Source organism: Lynx canadensis, chromosome B2 (genome assembly GCF_007474595.2).
Source record: "Lynx canadensis isolate LIC74 chromosome B2, mLynCan4.pri.v2, whole genome shotgun sequence".
Classification (NCBI taxonomy): Eukaryota; Metazoa; Chordata; class Mammalia; order Carnivora; family Felidae; genus Lynx; species Lynx canadensis.
The window spans coordinates 1,421,195-1,446,558 of NC_044307.1; the positions used below are offsets into that span (position 1 = coordinate 1,421,195).

General features: G+C 49.1%; 5 non-coding genes across 5 annotated transcripts; 4 read left to right on the top strand and 1 right to left on the bottom strand.

Annotated features, from left to right (window-relative positions):
• Positions 1-938: 938 nt before the first annotated feature.
• TRNAR-CCG lies at positions 939-1,011 on the bottom strand. Its single transcript has one exon. It is a non-coding gene; the product is annotated as a tRNA-Arg (tRNA).
• A 7,564-nt stretch (positions 1,012-8,575) lies between these two features.
• TRNAA-AGC lies at positions 8,576-8,647 on the top strand. Its single transcript has one exon. It is a non-coding gene; the product is annotated as a tRNA-Ala (tRNA).
• A 6,931-nt stretch (positions 8,648-15,578) lies between these two features.
• On the top strand, positions 15,579-15,650 carry TRNAA-AGC. Its single transcript has one exon. It is a non-coding gene; the product is annotated as a tRNA-Ala (tRNA).
• A 3,734-nt stretch (positions 15,651-19,384) lies between these two features.
• Positions 19,385-19,456, top strand: TRNAA-CGC. Its single transcript has one exon. It is a non-coding gene; the product is annotated as a tRNA-Ala (tRNA).
• A 3,648-nt stretch (positions 19,457-23,104) lies between these two features.
• TRNAA-AGC lies at positions 23,105-23,176 on the top strand. The gene has a single exon. It is a non-coding gene; the product is annotated as a tRNA-Ala (tRNA).
• The last annotated feature ends 2,188 nt before the right edge of the window (positions 23,177-25,364 follow it).

A 25,364-nucleotide genomic window follows, 5' to 3' on the forward strand; every position in this document is an offset into this window, starting at 1 on the left:
CATCCTCAAGGTTGATGTATGTCTGGCCTGTGACAGGATTCCCTTCCTAAGACTAGGTGATACTCCACTGTAAGTATCGCATTTTGTTTATTCATTTATCCTTCCAAGGACACTTGGGTTTCTTTCACCTCCTGGCTGTTGCGAATAGTGCAAACATCTCTTTGACACCCTGCGTTCACTCCTCCTGGATATACACCCAGGACTGGAATTGCTGGGTCATATTTTTAAAGCTTCTGTTTTTAAGTGTTTTGAGGAAACTCCGGGCTGTTCAGACCCATTTGCGGCATTTGTTCACCTGTTGAAACTGAAGCCATCTCGGCTACACTAGCAGGAGTTGATCTGGAGGACAGTTGGGTCTGGGATAAAAGCCTTTGGTGGCTTCTCTCTGAGATCATTGTTTGGGAGATGGTGGAGTTATGTGCCTGGCAGCTAATGACAATCTGGAGAACCCCGATTTCAAACCACGTTTGGAGCCACGGTCATAGGGAACCCTAGTCAGAGATCTTGTTCCCAGAAGGGCAACTCAACCTTACCCCTTTTCATTGATACTTTAGTGAACCCCTCCTCCTCCCCCAACAAAAATGTCCAGTAATGTCAGCTTGGGGAAGACCAGGTCCCTCCAGGAACATCCCGCCTGAGGAAGCCCCGTCCTACTCTTGATCTCAGCCTGACGCTCATCCCTTCCCAGGGCTTGCAAGTAGTTGTGGTCACTGTGTTTCTGTTCACCTGATGCCACGTGTCGGGTCTACTGGAAAGAAAGCTCCGAGGACGCACCTGCTACCTCCGCCCGGTTCTTTCTGAGGCACCTGTCACCCAGCAAACATCTGCAACTGTCACCCCAGAGGACACTGCCCTGTCACCCCGCGGACACCCGCCGGTTAAATGAGGAGGAAAAGTCTGCCCGCCGGGCTTGAAGCATCACCCGCGGAGGAAAACAGCGACCACGAAGGGACTCGAACCCTCAATCTTCTGATCCGGAATCAGACGCCTTATCCATTAGGCCACGCGGCCAGCTGACAGGTCGCCCCCGCCACGTTCGACACAAAGAGTAAGTGGCGCGGTGGGGAGGGGTCCTTGGCGGACGCGAGCTCTGAGGATGCTGCGGGGGGGTGGGGGGGGTGAGGGTACGACCGCAGGGCGCACACCTGACCGCGGGGACCGCGGGGATGCGGGCGGCTTGATGGCGCAGACGGGTGCGGCCGTCACCTGCCGGGACCCGCCCGGGGCGCGGCCTGGGGGCCCCCAGGAAGGCCGGCCGCTGGGTTTCCGCGCGCTCCGGAGAAAGGAGCGGGCCTGGGGGACTGGCGCGTGTGGCTGGTCCCGGACGCGCGATGTCCCCGCTCCGTCTGCGGCCTCATCCACGGTCAGGGCTCGGGAGGAAGCTCGCGGTCACCGGGAGGGAAGGGGGGGAGGGTCTCCCGCCGGCGTCTCCCGGGTCTCCGGTTTCTCCGCCGCGTCTCCCCTGCAGGTGGGCGCGGTGCCCCTGGTCGCCCAGGCCTTCAGTCACCATCTTCGGCGCGCCCCCTGTGGGGGCCGGACCTGGGGACGCGACCCGCGGCAGGTGCGCGGCGGGGCGGAGGTGGGGGGGGGATGGCCCGAGGGGGCTCGGGCCCCTCGCTGTCCCTAGCACACGGCGCTGTAGAAACGCAGACACCACACCCCGTTCATTTCAGGCAGGGGGTGAGGGGACGAAAACGTGACCCCCTTCGGGCCTCAGTCTGGACACGGAACGGACCAGTAGGTGGACAGGAGGGACACACATGTCTTTAGTGTCAGTTTGGGGTCACCTGGGAGCCTTCACAGGGAGAGGAAGAAACCGCGAAACCTGAGTGTTTCTATGCCGGGTTGGACGAAAAGGGGGCGAGGTGGGGTGGGAGTAGGACAGGCAGAAGGCAGGAGGTCGGAGTGGCAAGTTGGGGAAACTCAGCCAGGCCCGCTTGTTCGGCTCCTTCCTGAGTCCCTCTGTCTCCTCAGGCGAGGGCGCTCCTCTCAGCACAGAGAAGGCGCCTCTCACTTGATGGGGTCTTTACCTGTTTGGAGGGTGGGGGTCAGAGTGACCTTCCTGCTTCTGCCATTTTCTCAAACTCCTTCAGCTGAAGATACCCAACATGCGAGGATGCCTCATTTTGGGGTAAGGCCCTGAACCCCATGGTGTGAAAGAGTTATAGTTCCTGTTCACCAAGCATTGTCACTCGAAAATATGTATTTCCGCAAGGGGTGGGGGCCCTCAGTCAGTTACTCTGGGAGCAGGGCCACAAGAAAATAATTGCCGCGACTCTCAAGATCTAACCACAGAACTCCAAACCAGTCCAGTGTGCTCTGCCAACTGAACTGCTTCAGTTACTAAGAACATCGTATGGACGCTTTGCGCAAGTAAGGTGATCTTTGTGTCGATGGGCTTCCGAGTGGGCTAGTCATGATCAGGGAAAGCTGGCCGAGCCCTGGGGAAGGCCGCATAGACCGAGAAGAATGAATGCATCCTTTGTTTTCATACGCCGAAGTAATAGTTGGGCCCATTTGCCACAAACCTCCCTGAAAAAAATCTTCACACGTTCTCTCTAAATCTACTGGACCCTAATTTCTGTCTCTCTTCCTTTCCCCTCCTTTGCCTCATTAACAAATTTCCTGTCCCCCATCCATAATTAGAAATCAACGTATTTGCAGGGCCTTGGTGTTTACACTCTACAGAGGGGGAAAAGGAGGAACGAAAAGGGGAAAAAAAGGGAAAACATTCCTACATAATAGTATTTACGTCTATAGTATCTTTCTTTCTGTCTGATCCCAATTTGATAAGTCACATGGCTGCACAAATTTCCGGCTTTTTTCTGGCCATGACGTACCCATTAGTCCTTAGGTAGGCAGGGGAATGCTGCTTTCCACCAAAACAGAAACCTGGTTTCAAGTCAGAGCTTTAGTCTGAAGGGGTGATGGGGGGGGGCAGGTTGGGGACAGCCTATAGCCCTGCCAGTTCTGTTATGGCCCAAATGGCAGAGACGAAGCCATCTGACACAATATTCTATGACCAAGGACGTGCTAGAATTCATGATTCTAGTAAAAATGTTTGGGTCAAAGAGTGAGAATACAGACGGAAGGAATCTTACCACCCCTGGCAAACACATTTACAAATTTGAAGGTGGACTGCAGATCCCAGCTGGAAATAAGTTTTGCAAGACAGTTAGGTAGCACTCTTTGGAAACAGGTGGTCGCCGTCCAGAGGAGATAACATTACATTTCGGAAGTCTAAACTCTTCAGGGGATTCGTCTGGATTTTTATCTAGACATCATGACATACATCATCCCTTCCCCAATTTTGTATTTTTTATTTCCTTCTTCCTTCCATTATTCTTGTACTTGGTTAGACTAGACCGACCACAGTTTTCCTTAAATATGATGTTGGCTTTGGATGCATATGGATGATCTTGTTTCCATTAAGAAAACATTTGCTGTTTAGTTTCAGGATACAGTAGGAGCATAGAAGCAATCTTCTCCAACCTGCCTGGGATAGCTTTAGATTTCTGATTTTTTTTTTTTTTCCTTTTTAGTCACCGTGCTGCACATCACATGCCAGGACTTACTGATCTTATAACTGGAAGTTTATATCTTTCTCTCCCTTCACCCATTTGGCTCCCGTTCTGGCAACTACTGATCTGTTCTCTGCATGTATGAGGTTTTTCATTTGTTTTGTTTTGTTTTAGATTCTACATGTAAATTAGGTCATACGGTATTTGTGTCGCTGTGTCTGACTTACTCTACTTAGCATAATGCCCTCGAGGTCCATCCATGTTGTCACAATGGCAGGATTTTATTCTCTCTTTATGGCTGAGCAATACTGCATTCTGTGTGTGTGTGTGTGTGTGTGTGTATCACATTTTCTTTATCCATTCATCCACTGATGGACACATAGGTTTTTTTCCATATCTTGTATTATTGTAAATATTGCTGCAGTAAACATAGGGGGCGCAGATATCTTTTCTATTAGTGTTTGTGCTTTCTTGGACACATACCCAGAAGTGCAATTGCTGGATCACAGGGTAGTTCTATTTTTAATATTTTGAGGAACCTCCATACTGCTTTCCAGAGTAGCTGCACTAATGTGGGTTTTGAATTTTTCCAAATTCCTTTTGTTACCTATTGAGATCATGTCATTTTTTCTCCTTCAAGCTATTAATTCATCTTAGTAATTGTTTTTTTTTCCCCCGATGATAAATCATTCTTGTGTTCCTGGAAAAATAATTTGTTTGGGTCAACATGGTGTTTGTGTTAACATGCCTGTATTTTATTCATAATTTTTGCAACAATACACATGAATGAGATTGGTCTTTGATTTCCTTTTCATTCAGCTTTGGAAAGTTTTGGAGTAAGGGTTACCCTAGCTACCGTAAATGAATTGAAAACCTTACTTTTTTTTCTTACATTTTTTTTAGTACACTGCAAAAAAGCTTAAACGGTATTAGAAGTGTGCATAACATTGTTCCAAAGCCTGCCCTCGTTTTAGGTGACCACACTGCTTTTCCTTCACCAGCTCCTCAAGGATTTCTGAAAACTGTTAGTATGTCCTGAATATGTTTGGGGTTTTGTGCAGGATTTGGAGCTGTCTGAGGCTCCTGCCAGAATGAGCTGGGGATATTTAGGATCAGCCCAGTTTCCCTGAAAACACGCAATTTCAAACTTATTTTCTTTCTGGGTTACAGAATTTGTCCAATAAGAAATTGTTTCATGTTGGACTACCTCGGCTTTGAGAAAGTCCATCTCTAGCAGGAAAAGAAAGTCACAACTGAGGTCAGGATGCTGACATTCAAATTGGCCTCAGGACCTTATCTTGCTAAGCAGTACTGGGCACCAGGAAGGGGTGTGGTCCTAATACTGTCTTCTCTAACACAGTCTAACAATTAGTGTATCTCGGCCACAAATAACTCTTAACAGCAGGCTAGGTTAGAAGGCAAAGGTGTTGTGAGCAGGACTGGAGCTTGTAGAGGGAAGCCCCGGCCGGGTCCGAGCCCAACACCTTAGCCGTGTGGTCATCACAGCATCCGACGTCTCAATTCCTTATGTATCTATATCAATCATAACATTTTGCTTCAACATCACGATGTTTTAGGTAAACAGGTGTGATTTTTAAAATTCATTGGCAGGGGCAGATCCATGTGTTATGAGACCTAAAGCTCATATATAATATCAGGGATCACCTTTAAGAAAAAAAAAAGTTGGGGCGCCTGGGTGGCGCAGTCGGTTGAGCGTCCGACTTCGGCCAGGTCGCGATCTCGCGATCTTGCGGGATCTCGCGATCTCGCGGTCCGGGAGTTCGAGCCCCGCGTCAGGCTGACGGCTCAGAGCCTGGAGCCTGTTTCCGGTTCTGTGTCTCCCTCTCTCTCTGCCCCTCCCCCGTTCATGCTCTGTCTCTCTCTGTCCCAAAAATAAATAAACGTTGAAAAAAAAATTTAAAAAAAAAAAAAAGAAAAAAAAATTTGTACTCAAAATGATGAATACAAAGTCAACGGTGAAAGTAAATATTTATTTAGAATAAGAGCATAAACAGAAACAGATTACAAACTTTAAAAAACTGATGGATTCCACAATCACAGAGTTAGCTTACTGATATACCTCTATAATATGTTTCTCCTACATTGCTTCGCTGCATTATTTTTATTACCTTTCATATAACAACAATTGTGTCATATTATTTTCTATAGGTGGAAGTAGATAACTCAGCCTTTCCTCTAACATGGTTGGATTATTTTGTAAGACATAATTTGGAAAAGGATGTTTTCAGCCTCACAACTGATTGTTAGCAAGGCCAAGCATACTTATTTGTTGAATTGTTGTTCACATTGGGAAGTCCCTGAAGCTTTTTCACAATGAACTGCCCTTCCCACTCTCCCACGCAGCATGGGAAGAGAGGGAAGTCCTTGGTGAGTTAGGGCTGAGGTACCAGAAGCTCCCAGGAGCCTGTCAGCCAAGACCTCCAACTCTTGCTGCTTCGAGATCATGGCTCATCCTGGCTTTTCTGGTGTTTGAAAAATGATTAAAGAAGACGAGTTAGGTGATACAAACAAACTTCAGTGCTTCATGAAGTGGACAGTCTCCTTTCAGAGAACTGCAAAATGGGGTTAAAGGTGGAGGAAGCTTTTATAACATAAAGAATAAAGAACAAGGAAGAGAAAACAAAACATTTCTGGTTGGCTGGGGCCGCATGGACCTTGTCTGGAGAGAGAAGGCCCAGTTGACTGGGCGCTGGGGAGTGGCAGACTGGATACTCTGCGGTTCTGGTCAAGCAGATCATTCACAGGGACACGGAAGTTACCTATGTTTTGCAGACGTTTACAGATGTGCCTCGCCCCCAGCCCCCCACCAGCAGGAGTGGCTCCAACATGGGCCTGGAAAGCTATTTCAACAAGTGTTTATGTAAGAAGGAAATAATAGAGAAGTTACTTGGAAGAATTCCAGGATGACCTGAATCCTCTCAGTACCTTCAATATTTGCTGATAGTTGTAGAGATGCAGAAAAAGAGTCCAAATAAATAAAATCAGGAATAAAAATACCTGTGGGGGGATGGGCTAAATGGGCAAGGGGCATTAAGAAGGACACTTGTTGGGATGAGCACTGGGTATTACATGTAGGGGATGAATCACTGGGTTCTACTCCTGAAATCATCATTGCACTACATGCTAACTAACTTGGATGTAAATTTAAAAAAAAAATAAATAAATTTTTAAAAAGAACTAAAAATACCTAATTATCTGGACAGGGATTGGTAAGAATTCCCTTCTCTCTTCCCTTAACATGGAGCTGGAGTAATGGAGGCACAGGTATGGGTAATCATTTCAGCCTAGTTTCCTCCTTCCAGCCTCTGCAAGGACCTTTCCATGAGCAACGTCTACGTGGGGTTGGCTCTCTCAAGCTGAGGAAATTTCTCTTACAGTAAAACAAAAAGACACAGAAATGGAAAGCGAATAAATTCAGAGATGATTCCAGGTAGTTCAACAGCCAACTAATAGGAATTCTAAACAAGAGAAGAAAGGGAATGAGAAAAAAGAAGAAAAGAAGAAGGAAGAACAAAAGGGGGAAAATTATCAAAGAAATATTTTTTTCTTTGGACAGAATTCTTTTTCTTTTGATGTGGACAAAGACGCCCACATCAGTCAAGCTATGTGTGTGTGTTTCTAAGTGCACGCTATCTTCTCAAGCCCACCAAGACTCTAATTCCTGTCCATTCACTCTCCTTGTCAAAAAGTCCCATCCTTCCCATCCCTCGCCTCTGCTGGTTTAGGCCTTGAACACTGCTCCGCCCAACAACCGCCGGACAACCTCCTTCTGTAGAGCAGGCCAGAGCAGGGTTGAACGGCAACCGTGGCTCTCCCTCGTCCCCCCAGTTCTGCTGTTCGGATTTGTTGTTAGCCGGCAGGTGCGAGTACCCCGGGCCAGCCATAAATGTAGAGTCTCCAGGGCCAAGCCCGATTTCGTAGCTTTACGCCTGGAGGAGAAAGATAATTTGCATGTCCACGGATAGAACCTGAATCTCGGCTCCTGCAATAAAATATGCTTAGATGCTTACATTCAGAAACTTCGTGTTTTGTTTTGTTTTGTTTTGTTTCCTGAGAACCCTGTAAAGCATACGCACTTATCTACACTTGTCTCTCCTCATCCTCTGCCCCAGGTCCCCAGCTCAACACGCTGAAGACACGCGAGCTCCCGGGGTCGGTATTCCCCGCTGCCCCAGCGGCCCGGGCCGAGGCAGGTGCACCCCCACCCCAGGACCCACGTCGCGGCAGCGCAGACACACGGTTGGCTTCCCTGCCTCGCTCGGGAAAGACGCCCAAGTGTGGTGACCGAGCAAGCAAGTGCAGGGGAGGGGGGGAGGAGCCGTTCTCCGGAAGCGCAGACTTAGGGGACTTGGAGGGGAAGCAAATTCACCAAACATAGGGACAGGCACGCTCGGCGAACACGTTCGCCCGGCTGTGCAGAGACGTCTTTCTTACCAAGAGTGGCAGCGCTCTTCGCGGTAGGGGCCCCCGTCCAAACCCTTCGTGCAGCTCGTGACCGGGAAGGTCAAGAGCCCCCCCGAGTCGGCAGCGCCTCGAGTGTCCCCAGCGGGAAATAATCCACCCGCCGGGCGGCGCACCAGGACCCACACGGCGGGAGCGTGCACACCGCCGGTCCAAGGGCCGATTCAGGGAGCCGGGTTTGCAGACCGAGCCCCCTGGACGCGCCGGCCCCGCGCTCCTCGCAGTCGGTGCGGCTCGGGCCCGACAGGGCGCTGAGCTCCGCCCGCTCTGCCCGCGTCCCCGGCGCATCTCCGGGCCCCTCGGGTCCTGGGGGTCCTGGTCCCCTCATTGCTCCTCCCCCTCGGCCCTCGGCCGCCTCTCCGGACACAGGGCTCCTCCCAGACCTCCGCCTGGGCGCGCAGTGAGGTCCTACACGGGACCGCGGTGCGGCCCGGATTCTCCTCCCAGCGCGTCCTCGGGGCGGTCTGGTACTGGGCCCGTGCACCCGCCTCGGCGCCGCGAAGGGTTGTGAGCCGCCACCGAAACCCGCAGCGAACATTCATAGGCGCATTTCCGGGCCTCTCTGCGTGCGAGGGGGTGTAGCTCAGTGGTAGAGCGCGTGCTTAGCATGCACGAGGCCCCGGGTTCAATCCCCGGCACCTCCACTTTTGAAGACGCAGGTTTTGCCCCAACAGCTCTCCGGCCGCCTCACCATTTATTAAAACGTGTCTGCGCCTCTCTCTCGTCTCTTTGTTTTCTTGCAGTCCTCCGAACTCCCGTGAAAAACAACGAGAACCACCCGACCCCACTCTGCTTGCGGTGCGCGCGCATCTCTGCTCCGGGACTGGGCGTGGCCGAGTCCGCAGCCACCTGCTGACGGGTTCTCCACCCGAGAACCACCGCAGCAGCGACGACCCGGCGCACCTGCAGCGGCTTCGCCTCGCGGTACCGTCGGAGAGCAAGACGCACGGAGGCGCAGCGCACTGGACCCTGTCCTTCGATGCCCTCCTTCGCGGAGCTGCTGGGGCGGGGCGGACGAAATTGTGCATTCCCAGCACCTTCCCCCAGTCGCAGCCCTCCTTCCTCCTTCCGCCCTCTCCTCCCATCCCCTCTCTCTGCTGTTACACCTTTAAAGTCGTTCCTGACTTTGAAGAAACTTCTCAAGTATCACGTAAACTTATCATCTAGACAGAAATTCTTTATTGTGTTAAATAAACTCTATCCTTCTTATCTGACTGACTTGAAGAAGCACCTGCTTGGCTAATACTCATAGATGAGTTAAGAGGGGAATCAGAAAATAAAGAGACAGCCCCATCCCCTTTCTTAGCACCCCCGGTTCCATCCCACATTTTGAAGGGCTTTGTACATTCAACGTGTGAACACCTCAGCACACACTTCCAAGCTACAAACACTCCACTTGGCAAAGAGCCAGTCCAGGGCCACCTCCTAGGCCTAGAAGCATGCATGCTAAGGGCATGGTCTGCCCTCAGAAGGATGGCCTCCGAAAGGGGGGGGGGTGGGTGACGTCTGTTCAGGCCCTGGAAGAGGGGAGGGTCTGGGCTGTTTTGATAGAGAATTCTGGGAGCCCCCATACATAGAGTGTGGACCCAATATCCACAGGAAGAGACATGGCCAGGAAGGGCCCCAGGACATAATCATCTCTTGCCCATGGTTAAACATGAAACCGAGTGGATGCCCCAGAGTTTAAGGGGATATTTGTGTTTAATCAGACTTTTCCAATGTAGGTCTAAGGTTAACGTTACAGGCTATCTTTTCCAAATTAACCAGTTTCCTGACTCATGTATGTGTGTGTCCTGTAGCATCTCTTTTGAAAATACGACTTGTACCTGAACCACAGAACCGTGTGCTTAACATTAGATTGTGATAATACCTGCAAGATTAGAAGGTTATGTAGGGGACGCAAAAGATTTCCTCAACCCTCTCAGGGTCCCTGGCTGGGTCTGAACATTAAAAAGACAAAGGCAGATTAACAGGAGAAAAACATACAAATTTACTTAACATAAGTTTTACATGACACCGTGACACGAGAGCCTTCCTAAGGAAAGGATGGCCCAAGGAAACAGATGTGAGTATGTTTGGGTTGGGTTGGGTGCACAGTGGTCACCCGTGGAGGGATGTGATAGGTTAAGGAGGCTGAGGTAATCTGGCAAATTGGGGGAAACTTAGCAAGGTTGTTTTTCAGGGGCGTCCCTTTGTCTTTGGAAATAAGGATGCTTCTTTCAGTCACAGGGCGGGCATCTGTCACAGGTCACCTTTTGTGACCTGTTTCAGGGAAGAAGGGCAATAGAGGGAGGCCAGAGTGACCTTTTGCTGTTTTCTCAGGTCCCTTCAGCTTAAAATATGTAATATGCCGAAGTGCCATATGTTGGAGTAGCATGTCCTGAACTCCATCGGTAATAGGATAGAATTTGTCAGGGAAGAAATAATCTAAACTTTATAGAGTTCTCCAGCGATGTTATACAGTAAAAGTTTGTGAGGATTTTGTGGCATAGGTTGTATTACCTTAGGACTGTTAAATCAATTAAACAGAGAGGCCAGTAGACGAGGGGGCTCTAATGCCTGCTTAAGCAGATTAAAACTAAGCCTGTATATGCTCGAAGGTTCAGAAATAGAAACAATAAGGACAATAAATCACAAACAGCCAACGAGGCTTTAAGCTCTAGCCAGTCGAATGACTTCCCTTCTTTGTCTTCTGCTCTGTGTTTATACCTGCTGTCAGAGGGGCATCTCTAACCACCACAAGCTTGCCCCTAGCAGATCCGAGTTGATTTTTGCTCAAATAAACTAAACAATTTTCATATGCCTCAGTTTATCTTTTAATAGGTAGAATTTTAGGGTAAAGAAAGCTCTTCTGAAAATATTGATTTAAAAAAAAACATGAATTTCATTTGTACTGCTTTCTTAGGCTGGAGAATGAAGACAATGAAATGTACGTTTTAATGGGAGAACCTTAAGATTCATCAGAGCTTTAGCACTGTTGTTGTTTGGGGAAGGAGCTTATGATAAATAGACATAGAAAAGATTCGGCCACCCAAGGAGCTTCTTGGGTGTACTTTTCTAAAAATAAAGTGAAGAGCTTGGAGGAATCTGTCCCTGACCTTGTGAGCACTTTCAGGTAATGTGCACATCCACGTTCTGGAGAATGGCGTGGGCACCACCAAATGGCCATCTTGGGAACATCAGAGTCCTTTGCTGTGCATGAGAGTTCTCAGACGGCAATAGCTTTCTTTAATGGTAGATTGTGCTTTTTGATTATGTCCTTCTGGATTCTCAAAATCACATCAAGAAACCGTTTTTACAATGTGGATAGTAGTTTTCTTTTTTTTTTTTTTTAACGTTTATTCATTTTTGAGACAGAGAGAGACAGAGCATGAACGGGGGAGGGTCAGAGAGAGAGGGAGACACAGAATCTGAAACAGGCTCCAGGCTCCGAGCGGTCAGCACAGAGCCCGACGCGGGACTTGAATTCACAAACCGTGAGATCATGACCTGAGCCGAAGTTGGAAGTTTACCCGACTGAGCCACCCAGGGGCCCCTGGGTAGTAGTTTTCTAGGGCATTTCCTCTAGCTTCAAAAGTCTAACTCCCCAATATGCTTCAACGCTCATAATTGAGCTTTTTTTCAGATGTGCATTTTCCTCTAATAAATCATTAACATTCTCCAATTTTTAATTAAGTTTCCCAAGACAGTTAAAAATCTCTGTGTTTCTATAGTGGTGAGCATAGCATAATGTACAGAGTTGTCGAATTATTTGTTGTGCACCTGAAACTAACATAACAGTGTGTGCAAACCATACATCAACTTAAAAAAACATATGTTTCCATATCATAGCATTTCAAAATCACAGTCTGAAGTCACATGTACTGTCAGGATAGATGTGAACTCTTAAACCTTTAGCAGGTTAGAACATTAGTCCAGCCATCTGGGTGGATGTTGGGCAAAGGGGTAGGTAGCTTCTTTTACCCAGTTTGAAAAAGTTACAGCACATCCAGCACAAAGTACACCTTGAATCTTTAAGGATATGAATCACAGTTGTGCAGGGGGGCTATCAGCACATGGCAGTCAGGACATATCCCCCTTTCTCTGCCTGACAAAGAGATCAAGGAGGCTCCTTAGTAGACTCCTATTAGATAATTCTGGTCACCTCAGTCTCCTTCACCAGCTTGTAAATACACTCATGCCTGACCTCACTAGACCTTTCGCTTCTGAAAAGCTTTGGCCGTCAGCACCGTCGACAGCCCCCTTGCCATGGGTCCTAATAGGATTCTATGTCAGAACTTCCACTTTTGTATATTCTTGCTCATACGATCCACGTTTTCGTAGCTTACAGACACTGGTGAATCAGAGGAAGGTTTTTCTCTCAGTGCGTCCCTCCCCCTCTCCTCTGAACTGTGTATAGTTCTAAGCTTTCCCCTGGGACAGCCACCAAGTACACTGTCCTCACCATGGAGCCCGGGGGCTGCAGCCCAGAGGACAACTGAGGAGACCAGCAAATGCACCAGCGGGAGAGCAACAATTAGCTTTCCCCTAACGTGGGACTCAAGCTCACCACCCCGAGACCAAGAGTCTTCTGCCCCACCAACTGAACCTTGTGCAGCAAGGCGGTTCCTCGTCTCCTTTGAACCATGCCTCAGGCCACAAGCCTAGAGGACCAGCTGGGATTTAAATCAGAATCTGCTCGTAGTGGTTTACAGGAAAATTGAAAGGCAACAGAACTCTTGTCATCTGTGATTTTTTTTTTTGACTTTTTGGTTAAAACAGCTGCATAGAACCAAGTAAACTATATAGAATCAACGATTTGCTCTTTCTCAAACTATTTCACCCTCTACTCTCATTCCTGATTTTCAGTAAATGCCCAGAGAAACAGGCCCCGGATTTCTGTCCTCCGTATTATCAAAGTCTTACTTGTTCCATATCACGACTTCATTTCTCATAACTCCAGAGTCCCCTACAGCCAAGAGAGTCAAAGTAAAGCGGAATGGGAGGGGCGCTTTAGAATACAGGAGGATTGTGACACCAAAAAATGGGACAAGAAATATTATGCTGAGAAGTGTCTGTCAATTCTTATTTTACTGAGTGCTTTTAGTAGATTTGTATTAGGTTTTTTCTTAAAGCTTATTTATTTTTGAGAGAGAGAGCGAGAGCCAGAGCATGGGTTGGGGAGGGGCTGATAGGGAGACAGAGACACAGAAGCCAAAGCAGGCTCCAGGCTCGAGCTGTCAGTACAGAGCCTGACACGGGACTTGAACCCACGTGCTGTGAGATCATGACCTGAGCCAAAGTCAGACACTTAACCAACGGAGCCACCCAGGCACCCTGTTTGTATTAGTTTATTAGAGCTGCTGTAACAAATTACCACAAACTTGGTAGCTTAAAACAACAGGAATTGATTCTCTCACAGTTATCTAGGCTGGAGGTACAAAATCAGGTGTCAGCTGGGTTGTGCTTCCTCTGAGTCTCCTTCTTTGCCTCATCGTCCTTTCCGGCAGCTCCCGTACCCCTCCACTTCCGACCTCTGCCTGCATCGTGGCATGGCCTCCTTTTCTCTGTGTGTGTCTGTCTCTGACATGTTTTCCTCTTCCAGAAGGACATGAGTCAGCAGATTTAGGGCTCATCATATTTCAATACGATCTCCTCCTTGCTAAATGCATCTACAAAGACGCTATTTCTAAATAAGGTCACATTTTCGGGTTCCAAATGGACACGAACTTTTGGAGGACACCATTCAATCCAGTGAAATATTAAACATACGTTGTCTTTTGTCAAATGCTTTTTCTGAACCTATAGAGATACTCATGTATGTTTTTTCCCTCCTTTTCTCTATCAACATGATGGTCTGTATTAATGTTGTTAAAGAGAAGCCAGAGCTGATTAGTAGCTATAATAGCAGGAAAAACAGACTTTATTCAGGAATATCGTAATAGGGGGGAAGAGGCCTCAGTATAGAACTATCAATTCCAAATACAGTGTTTGGCAAGTGGGAATTTCTAGCCAAGAGTGGGGCGGGGGTTCATCAGTGGTTAGGAAGTTCCCAAGAGGAAACATCAGGGGTAAGGAGGGATTGTGGCTGAATGGTCCTAACAGGATTCTTGCCGGAAGTGGGCCACGGTGACCCTACGTCACCTGGGGGATGGCGGAGGATAAGGGGCCCAATCAGACATGGAAGGTGATCGGATACGGAGGATGGGGGACAGCTAGCTAACCCAACTAAGGACTCTCGCAGAAACTGGACAACACAGAGATGAAAATCAAAGACCCAAAGCCAAAGCCTAGTTGAAAAGGAGAGCAGGGGGCCCTGCATAGACTTGTGTGGAGAAGGGAATCTTTGCCGGTATCTTTCTTAATAATGAGTGCTCTGTGCATTTCTGGAATAGCCCCCAGTTGGACATCCTGCATTATGTGAAATAGGCTTCTAGTTTTAATTTTTGGTGCAAACTGAAAAAAGTGGTTAATAGTATACTCACTTTATGCACCGAATAGGAAGCTTTTCTTCTTTTTCTATGCTTTGAATAATCTAAGTAGCATCATGACTTTCTGATATTTTTAACAGTTTGGTAGAATTTGCTTGTGAATGTATTTTTGCCTGATGCCCTTTTGGGGGGCGTGCCTGTTCAACTGCTTTCTCTGTTTTTCTAGAGTAATAGCCTGCTTGCCTCCCGTCTGTACAAGGATTGACTTGGATATGATATTTACAAAATCCACTTCATCTAAGCTTTCAAATCATTTGCTGAACTGTGCTACGACGCTTCTCACGATTTAAAAGCCCTCTTGTTACCATGGGGACTTGGCTGCGGTCCCGATTTTCTCTTTTCTTAATTAGGTTAGCTGGAAGTTTGACTCTTCTGTTGCCTTTTCAAATATCTAGGTTCTTTATTAGTTCCACTTTTTAAAACTCGTTATTTTCTGCATTCGTCTTTATCAGCGCTCCCTTCTTTTAGTTTATTCCGAGTCTTCTGGTTTATCACGCTGTTCGTCTTCTAACGTCTTGAGCCGAGACTTGGGTGGCTTTTTCACTGTTGCCAGCGTCCTTCTAGCCTCTAATTGGAGAGTCCGGACAACCACACTGTCTCTACCCAAAGAGCCTCGTCCGCACCGTCAGCCTCGCAGGTGCACTCCTGGGGCTGGAGGGAGGGGCGCGGCGCCTGCCGCCCGGGCGGGGGTGGGGGGGGGGTGGGGGTGGTGAGGCGGGGGAGGGCGGCAGGTGCACCGCCCGCGCGGTCTCCCGGGAGGACCGGCCCCGGGGCGGCGTCTGCGCGCCTCCCGCCTTTTGCACCTGTCCCCCTCGGTCGCCTCCCTGCGCACGACTTCCGGCAGCCGGGAGAGCGGGAAAACGAGAGCGCGGAGGCCCGAGAGAACGCGTTCGCCGGGGCCTCGCGGGGCGGATCCGGGGCTCCCACGGGCTCTGGCCCGCAGCGCGCTTCGCTCGTCTCCCCGCGGAGCGAGCCTCCGTCCCGGCTGCGAGGTTGCGGAGCCGCCGCATCAGGCGCCGCGGACCCGGCCCAGGCAGCCTCCGGGAACCCGTCGCCGGCGCCTGCGCTGCCCTTGAATAGCCTCCCGGGAGAACGCCTTTCCTGCGGGGGTGTAGCTCAGTGGTAGAGCGCGTGCTTAGCATGCACGAGGCCCCGGGTTCAATCCCCGGCACCTCCACTTTTGCTCCGGGTCCCTCCTCACCGATACGGTGGGCGCGGGGCCCCGCCCCCATTTTGCAGCTGTATTAACCGCGCGGGAAAGGAGAGGCGAGGACGGAGAAGCCGACTGGGGGAAGGGCGCGGGCTCTCACACGGTCTTCCTAGCTCTCCTGCTTCCGGCCGCGGTGGCCGCGCCCACAGCCCTCGGCGCGGGTGCAGCGCCGCCCGCAGGCGTCCGCGCAGGGTCCCCGCGCCCCAACACGGGTGCCAGCCGAGCTCCGTCTGCACCCCTAGCGACCAGGCCCGAGGCAGGTGCGCCCCCATCAGTGCGGTCCTCTCACCAACCGTGGTGGCCCCTGCGAGCTGACGAGAAACGCACAGACCCGCTCAACCACGACCTGGATCCCCAACCCGATTCCTTTGGGAAGCGCCGGGTTGGGTGATTTGGGAAGCTTTGGGAAGCGCCGGGTTGGGTGCTGGGACGTGGCTCGGGAGGGTATACATTTTAAGTGCATGCCTGTATTCTAATCTTTTCCCAATTTCCTATTCCAATGTAGGAGATACAATCGCAAAAATGTACTTCTATTGTCGAACCATTTGTGCGGCCTGATAATGGACCTTGTTCTCTCCCATGGTAATATAATATTAATATTTTCTGAATCAACATACATAATTGAATTCGAGGTGAAGTTTCTTTTTCCTTTTAATAAACATTTGCAAGTTTTGCAATCAACACTGTGCTAACTTCCAATATGTACTGGGAACTTTGTGTCTGTCTTTGTGCTCTGCAACATTTAAAATAGCATAGTATCTTGTAATCATTTCCACACTCAGAGCGGCCTCGTCCTCATCAAATCTTTAAGAGCTTTGGTATTAACACCAAAGTTAATAATTTGGCTAATACCAAAGTCCCCTTTCGTGTACTAAGCCCTGTGATAGATTTTGAAGATCCCTAACCCTTAGCTACCACAATGGAAGTGTGGGCTGATGGGCTGCTCAGGTATTGGGAATCCTGGTTCCCCGAACACACATAATGTCAAAAGTTTCCCTGTGAAGTGACGAGGAAATTTTTTCTTTTTCTTTTTCATTACTTTATTTTTTGCGATTAGGGAATTTTCAAAGGAGAAATAAGTTCCAAGGACAATTCTTTCTCAAGTTAAGATGTCTTGGCTTTGGGATTTACATCTCCATAAAAGATTCCGAAGCGGTGCTCAGAAGCCAGACTTTCTTGAAGCGAACGATCGTTCTCTTTCTGTTCTGCTGTCGTGTTTTCCCTCCTCTTGTTTTCAAGGTACAATTTTACAGTGTCTTTCTGCCACTTGTACCCACCATGTCAGGAGACTATGGGAATTAAAGAAGTCACAAAAAGAAACAAAACATGAGAAAGAATATCTTGAATTATCACGACTGCCTTTCTGTATTATATTAGGGCTCAGCCCAAATGTGGGGACGGGGGGAAGGGGGAGAAAAAAGGAAAAGGGAAAATAATGCAACCATAGACTTCTCCATGGAAACCCACCTCTGTGATTTAAAGGAGAAGAGAATATAGTGAAAAGGTCAAGAGCTTAGTATGAGAACGCTTTAGAAAATATTGGATGGAAAAATTTTAAATTATAAAAATAAATAAAATAAAAATAAAACATTATAAAAATAAAACAATAAAAACAAATAACGTGCTGCCTGAGCTGTCTGAGGTACTTCTTTGAGAGCAAGTTGTGTCTAACTTTGACTCAGAATAAGACTGACTCATTTTAAAGTACACTGTAGATGAATTTTGGAACTTCAACCATGTTTTATTTGGGTGTTCTATCTCAACAAACTTATCTTTTGTTTAGCTTTCTCAGGGAGAAATTACAGATTCAGAAACTCTTAGAGGAAAGGCGATGTGGCCATGTGTGGGACCATCTGTGAACGTTCAGGAGGCAGCAGTTGGGTAGGACCATGGGCTACACAGGAATGTGGGAGCAGACATGATCCCTTAGGCCATGTAGACACTCTAACTGAAAAGGCAGTGCTTTATTTTTTTCACAGGCACATTTAGTTGGAGAAAAAGGATGAGTTAATCATTTACTACCTAGTGTAGAAAGTTTCTTCACATTCAGTCAAGGTAGGAGACTTATTAGAGCAGTATAACTAATCTTCCCTGTCCATGTTAACAAGGTGAGACATTGTAAACACACACGGATCCTAAGTGTGGATTGGAATTCTGGAGCACTAAAGCTCCCCACATAAAAATCCCACTCCTGCTGGCCTGCCACCTTTTTAAAAATGGCACCCAACCAGTTACAATGTTTCCACCTGTCCTAGATGCACTGGAAATAGGCTTCATGTGTCTTCAGGGTCTGAGTTCTACTTTATGAGATAAATGGTTATTTCACTAGAAGAACCATGTTTGAAACTCATCCTACTGCCTCCCCCGGAATAGATATTTTCAATCATGCGGTGGATGGAGAGTCTGAATGTTGTCAAAGAACATTGATTAACAATTATGCTGTTCAGTGTACCTTGGGGCAAACAGAAAAAAGAACCCCGGCCTCTTTGTGAATCACTTGTAGTACTCCTGCTGATATGTAGGTTTCTCCAGGAGCGATTTAAGGGATAATTACTGGATGATCCTGGCAGTTTTCACAATTGTGTTTCCACAGCATCGAACAGCCTAGATAATATTCCAGCCATCCTCTTACACTTACACACACACACACACACATGCACATACAACCACGTACCAGAGCTTGCAGAGTTCGGTGGGGGGCACTTCTCAAGCACTCGAGTCCAGTGAAACCTGCCACTTGTGTTTCCTTCTGTCTATTCTAGCAGCCCCATGAACCAGCCAAGAGAGAAATTCTGCCAAACCAATAATGTCCTTTCAATTTCAAGAGGCCCAGTGACACACTTACTTAAAAAGATGTAAAACGAAGAAGAGAGAATACCAACTAGGAGCCTGGTGCCAGGAAATGAGTCTTTCTGGGTCTCCCATGGAAGTGTCAAGGCCGCAGGGCTAACCAGTGTGAATTGTAGGGTTCAGGGTCAGTCTGGGAAGAAGTCTCCCCCTCAGAATCCCGCCCCCAGAACCATCAGTAAACGAGGTCCTGAGTCCACATCTCCCAGGACACTCAGCTCTCGTTCTGCTATTATACTTGTTCTGCTCACGCCCACCCACCCCCACAGTCAGGTCTGGGCACTGGGCGGGCTTCGCCGTGCTGCACCCCCAGGCCGACCTTAGAGACGGATCCCTTACCTTCCACGTGCCCCGAACCACACCCACCCCTTCCTCTCCACGCCCCACCCCCCATTCTCCGGAAGATCAAGGCCCACAAATCTCTGGGTTGAAAGACGGGTCCCTTCGCGCGTCTCCGTCTGGGTCTCGCTCTGTAAACCCAGTAGGTCCCTATCGCTGTGCCGCCACCGAAAGCGTTATTACCCTGGACGCCCCCTCCGGCCTGCTCAGTTGCCCTCAGGCTGTGATAAATCCGACTCTGAAACTCCAAAAGGCCTGTGGTATGGATTCCCACCCGGGGTTCCCCAAGAAAATCATGCCCTGCCCTGCCCTTCCCCGTGGAGCGGACAGCAAACAGCAAGACGTGTTCAAGCCAGGGAAGAGCCGGCCAGTTTTCTGACAAGCGCTTCCAATATTCCGTGCCCCCTTTCGAGCTCTGTGTGCTAAAAGGCTAGTCCCTCCGCCCCCCCCCCCCCCCCCCACACCTGCGGCTCCTCCACCCCATGCAGACAGGTGCGGGGGACCCGCGGCGGCCGGGGGGTGTAGCTCAGTGGGAGAGCGCGTGTTTCGCATGCACGAGGCCCCGGGTTCGACCCCCGGCACCTCCAGCCGCCGCCCCCACCCCCCATCCTTAGGAGGTGCACGTTGCACTATCCGACCTTCTGCTTCTTTACTCCCTGGCAGAATGCTCACCAGAAAACCAACACGTGACCCAAGACGTTGATTTTTACTCTGTTTAGACCCCACGAGAAGAGGCGCGCGGTCGGTTCCCTCCGGCGGGTGTAGCGCGTCACTGCGCACGCACAGGCTGAACGCACAGGTGTGCGGCCCGGCGCGCATCCGGCTCTGGCAGCGGCCCCGCTGCTCGCCCTGCGGCCGCATCTCCCCACCCCTGCCCCCAGGTCCCGCTGGCCTCCCCCCTCCGCCTCCCTCCTGTAAGGACCCCTGTGATCGGCGGGGCCTACCGCACAATCCAGGGCACGTTCCGCGTTTCAAGACGCTTCTGTCCTCACACCCGCAAAGACTTTGCTTCCCTCCGCGGGGACGACGCCTGGGCTCGCCGGGAGCCGCTGTTCCGCCTACGACCCCTCCGCTCGACACAAGAAGCCTGCCCCCATAGTAACAAAGTTGGCAGTTCGCCCCTACTCCCACCACTGTTGAGAGCAGGGCAAACGGAAAAAGGAGAAGAAAACCAGAGGCCTGAGGCAAAGTAGTTCCTTTGTTTGTGTGAAGTTTTTAGGAGGAACCGCAAGTCTTTTCTGTCTCCATCACCCGAAGTTTGACGCGGGTGCTAAGTGGGTGGCCGCTGCCGTCACAGGACAGCACAAAGAGGCCAGAGTCCTGCCAAACATTAAAAAAAAAAAAAAAAAAAAAAAAAAAATCTGCTTTAAATGACTCCGTAGCCTGCATGGGCCCGACCGCTGGCTCAAACCGTCCTATTTCCTTCCCTCCGATCAGTCCCTTCTTTTAAAATCCCTGCTTACGGACAGCTGGGTGGCCTCGTTGGTTAAATGCTCGACCTTTGACTTGGGCTCAGGTCATGATCTCACGGTTCATGGGTTCAGGCCCCGCATCAGACAGCACGGAGCCTGCTTGGGGTTTTCTCCCTCTCCCTGCCCCTCCCCCACTCGCTCTGTTTCTCTCAAAATCAGTAAAATAAAAAATAATAAAGTAAAATCTCTACATAAAAGTATACCCAGAAATGTCAGTCAACACCCACCGTGCTACTATGAAGAGGTGGCAGAAAAAACCTTTTTGTTTGTGTCAAAATCATTAGCCACAACAAGAACACATAGTTGGCAGGTGTCTAAGGCATTCTCGCTGCTGCCAAAGAGCAGCCGTTTCTTCTACTGCTTCTTGTCCAGACTTCTCCTCTGCGTTTTCCAGGCACCACCGATGGCCCCACCAAAGGGCTGTTATGGTTTCAGTCCCAAACTACCCGCTCCCATCACTGCCGCTGAATAATAGAGGGAGGAGTGTTGGGTCTCCCAGCCTCACACTCTCTTCCCAGCCAGACAGGCCCTGCTCGCTTCCCAGCTCTGGAGAAAGAAATTCATCCCTTTCAGAGGTCCTTAGATGAGTAAGTCACAAGCAAGGAGTGTGAAAGCGAAACAGAGCAAAACACCTGCTAAATTCTAACATTCTAAGTTGGCAAATTCACAACTTTGTCTCTGCTTAGCAGTCTTTTCAATACGATGGGAACCGCCTGAGAAGCACGTACTGTCCAAGTGTTGGGATCATTTCAGAGCACCGTGTTGCCTCTCCCTCAACAACCAATAAATCCCTATCTATCTATCTATCTATCTATCTATCTATCTATCTATCTTTCTACCTACCTATAATCTATCTATCTATCTATCATCTATCTATCCTATTGAGAGACAAAGGGAGAAAGAGACTATTCTTTTCTAAACTATTTCAAAACCTTTTTGGATACTGTGTCTTTTTATCCACAATCCTTTTATTGTAAATCTCCGTCATAATCTTTTTATTATACACTTCAGCATGTATTTCTTAAGAGCAAGGACATTTCCTTACCACAGCACAAATTTTGAAGTCAGGAAATTTAACACTGGTTAAATAGTATTGTCTAATATGCAATCTTATTAGCTTTAATTTTGCTAATAAATTCCTTTATAGAAATTTCTGTCCCAAACTTGGGTCCATTACAGCATCATGTATGAATTTACCCTTTAGTCTTTTTTAAATCTGGAATGGTTTCTCACACTTCTTGTTTTTCATGAGATCAACATGTTCCCCAGTTAATGTTGTGATTAGACTAGATTTGGGTTGTGAATATTTGGGGGGAATGTCACAGGAATGATGTCTCTCTGCATCACACCAGGCTTATTAGTCATGTTTGCTTTGATCACTTTGTTAAGGTTGTGTTTACCAGGTTTCTTCCCCTTAAGATGATCATTCCCCCCCCTTATAATTAATAAACCTGTAAGGAAATACTCTGAGACTATATAAATATTCTGATCATCATCAAAATTTTACCTATGCTTTTAACTGACTTATGAATTTTGCCTGACTCTATTATTGTTCTGATGGTGGCAAAGTGGTAATTTTCTAACCTTGTTATTACTTCTATTATTAGTTCACACCCTACTGTAAGGAAAACTTTCCCTTCTTCCATATTGATTTAAGTATCCAAGAATTATAATCACTTGTCATTATTCATGCTGGAAGTGTCTCTGATTTGACCAGTGAGAGGCCCTTCAAGTTGGCCTCTGGATCCTTTTGAACTGCCCCCTTCATTTTTAAGCACCTACATTATAGCACAGAAAGATATCTCAGGTTCATCTTGTACTTTCCCTGGTCCAGTCCTAGAGTCAGTGATTTCTAAAAGTATATGGTTCCTTTGAGTGGGGAATGGTATTTAAAAAACAAGATAGTGGGCTAGCATTGCTTTTTGTTACAGAAGTATCATGTCTTCTAGGTCCTGTTAGCAGACAGATCTGGGGGGAAATGACAGATTTATATACAGTTTCATACTGATGGCTCTAATTCCTGTCCAGAGTCAACAGGACTATGCCTTCCTTTCTTCCTTCTCTAACGAGAGAGCCTTGATTTCCAACACCAAATATGTATTCACTTTTCCAATCACTCAAATTCACACACACAAATAAAAATTAATAAAATTCACACAAAATATCACAATTGCTATACTCTTACCCACTACAAAAAATAATAATGATAACCCTGCTACATCAAGGTTAAGATTCGCTTTTTCTGTCTTTACAATTAAAACAAAATACTGTGTAAAACATTTACTTGGATCTGTTCTTCCTCTATGTGGTTATGCTATGTTCAATTTGTTTCTGTTTGTATTCAGCTTTAGAGTCTTTGAACACACACTTGAGAGAGTTTAATTTTTTTTTTTTTTTTTTTTTTTTTTTACTATATAAGGCATTGATGTATCCAAGAGTCAAAGGACACCAAAAGTAATACTGGGAAACCCCGCAAGAGAACGTCGTGTCCCAGGATGCACCCAGGTGGTGGACCGGAAGAGCCTGCGCGGGCAGTGGGATCCCAGGGGGAGTGGACTCTGGGAAGGACTGCTCATGAGCTGACCGTGAACAAGGAACCGAAACGCCTTTTTTCCGGGGCAGCCGAGCCTCAGAGGGGATGTAGTGTGTGGAGTATAGAAAGGACGGAACTAAACATAAAGGCTTGGATGATTAACCCTGAGACTCAGGCAACTGCGGTTATAGTAGGGTCATGAAAGGGCTTCAGGGCCTAAGTAAGAGCGAGGGGGTGTAGCTCAGTGGTAGAGCGCGTGCTTAGCATGCACGAGGTCCTGGGTTCAATCCCCAGCACCTCCAGTTTTGTTCCACCCGTACTTCTAACCTCTACCGCTGCTCCAAATATCTCCGTGAAACTCAACTTGCTGCCGCCGCTCATTTTTAACCCCTTTGGGAAGCAGGGAGGTGGCCGAGCTCATTCACTGAGGTTATTTGTTGTTGATTCTGATCACCAGCACCTGGGCCCCATCAATGCGCTACAGGAGCCAGAGGGTAGTGTTGTCAGGTGAGCCTGGGAGACCCCAGGCCCTGAGCCCTGACCCAGCCATGGAAAAGATGTCGCATTCAAGGGGAGACACCACAGTAGATGAGGGGTACGAGCAGGAATGTTTATTGAGGTGAGTACAGTCTTGAGATGTGAGAGCGTGTGAGCCCAAGGGGTCGGGGTTTCTGTTACTACCAGTTGTTAACAAGGGGGTGGAGAACCCACTAGTTGGGGCGGGGATTCTTAGAAGTAGGGTTTGGGGGCTCCCTTCCTTATTTGACCAGGGCCTTTCTGTCCTGGCTCTGCCACCTGTGATGGGGCTTCTCTGGAGTGAGGCCGGACAGGCCTCTGACCCTCCCCACGGCTAGCCATGGCCTCCTCCAGGCTGGCCTCCAGGCTTCTTAGGGCCTAAATAACCTCGTCTAACAACAGCAGTCCTTCCAACTGCACGGCGTCTGGTTGTGGGAGCTGGAAGCACTCGGCATGGGGTCTGTGAGGCCCAAGGGAAGAGCCATGTGGGTCTGGATCAGAGTTGAGCACTCACGCTGTCCTGTGGGTTTACAGTCCTACCTCCTCCCCAACCCGGATGACTTATACAAGCCAAGTCTACACGGCCTGGAAACTTGCACGCAAACCTTCCTAGGTTCACGGCCAACGGTTGATGGCTGACGTGCAGGTGGCCACCGCTTCTGTCAGAGACTCTCACACTCTGGGGCTTAGTGACAGAAAAGCCGTTAAACTGCAAAGGATGATAAGTGTGGACACGACAGTGGTCCCCTGTGCTGAAATCGGGGCGCCCCAGGGCGTTTCCGTCTGAAAAGGCAGACACCGAGGTCCTGGGGCCAGGACCAGTCAGGGGACGCTCAGTTCTTTGTTCCCCCAGAAGTTAGGAGCTCTTCTCCCCACCGCAACACCATACATCTTTTTCGGCCTCAATCTCCTGAGTCTCCAGGGCCACCCTCTGTCTCTGGAACTTTCCAGAGTTCCGGATTCTGATGTCAAGGCGCCTCAACAGAAGCCCACAGGAGGACACGCCATCCCGTCTTAGAAAATCAGTTACCTGGGGCGCCTGGGTGGCTCAGTCGGTTAAGCGTCCAACTTCGGCTCAGGTCACGATCTCGCGGTCCGTGAGTTGGAGCCCCGCGTCGGGCTCTGTGCTGACAGCTCGGAGCCTGGAGCCTGTTTCAGATTCTGTGTCTCCCTCTCTCTTTGACCCTCCCGCGTTCATGCTCTGTCCCTCCCTCTCTCAAAAATAAAAAAATTAAAAAAAAAAAAAAAAAAAGGAAATCAGTCACCGAAGGGAAAAGCAGTCGAGGTTCCAAGCATCCAGAGAGCAGAAAAGCATCCTCCTTCTCCCTCTAGAGAAGCCAAGAGACCAGGGATCTTCCAGAAAACTCCCTCACCTTTTCCTACCTGTCTACGCGGGGTGGTCACCCACCTTCAGCTGACTCACCCGCACTGCCCGCGTGCTGGCCCGAGGACGGGGTGGCGGCCGCGAGCATCAGCCCTGTTGGGGCCCCGGGCTCCCCAAGGCCGAGCCCCGCTCTTGGGACGCCTGCTGAGGCAAGGGCCCGGTGTGAGAAGGAAAGGAGCGCGTCGCAAATGCCAGAAGCCTTTCTTCAGGAGAAAGCCGGGTTCCAATACGCTTCTGAGAGTTGGAAATCAGCGGGCCAACAAACGAGAACATTCTTACCTTTTGCATGTCAGGCAAAACCTTACAAAGCACCACGCTTGCAGCGTCTTGGCTGTGCCGATCCCAGGCGCGCGGGCGGGACCTGCCCCCACCGCGTCCACGGACTCCCGGACTCCCCGCAGCTCCCGAACCGCGACCACACGTCGGCCTCGCGCGGCCTCAGAGCGCGCAACCTGTCCGGCCAGAGGCCCAAGGAGAGGTGAGGCTCCGAAGCCACCAAGGTCCGAGGCAAAATGGGCCCCATCCCCTCTGGGACAAGCCCGCGTCGCTTGAGAGAGAAGGCGCGCCTCTGCGGCCTCACACCGGCAGGA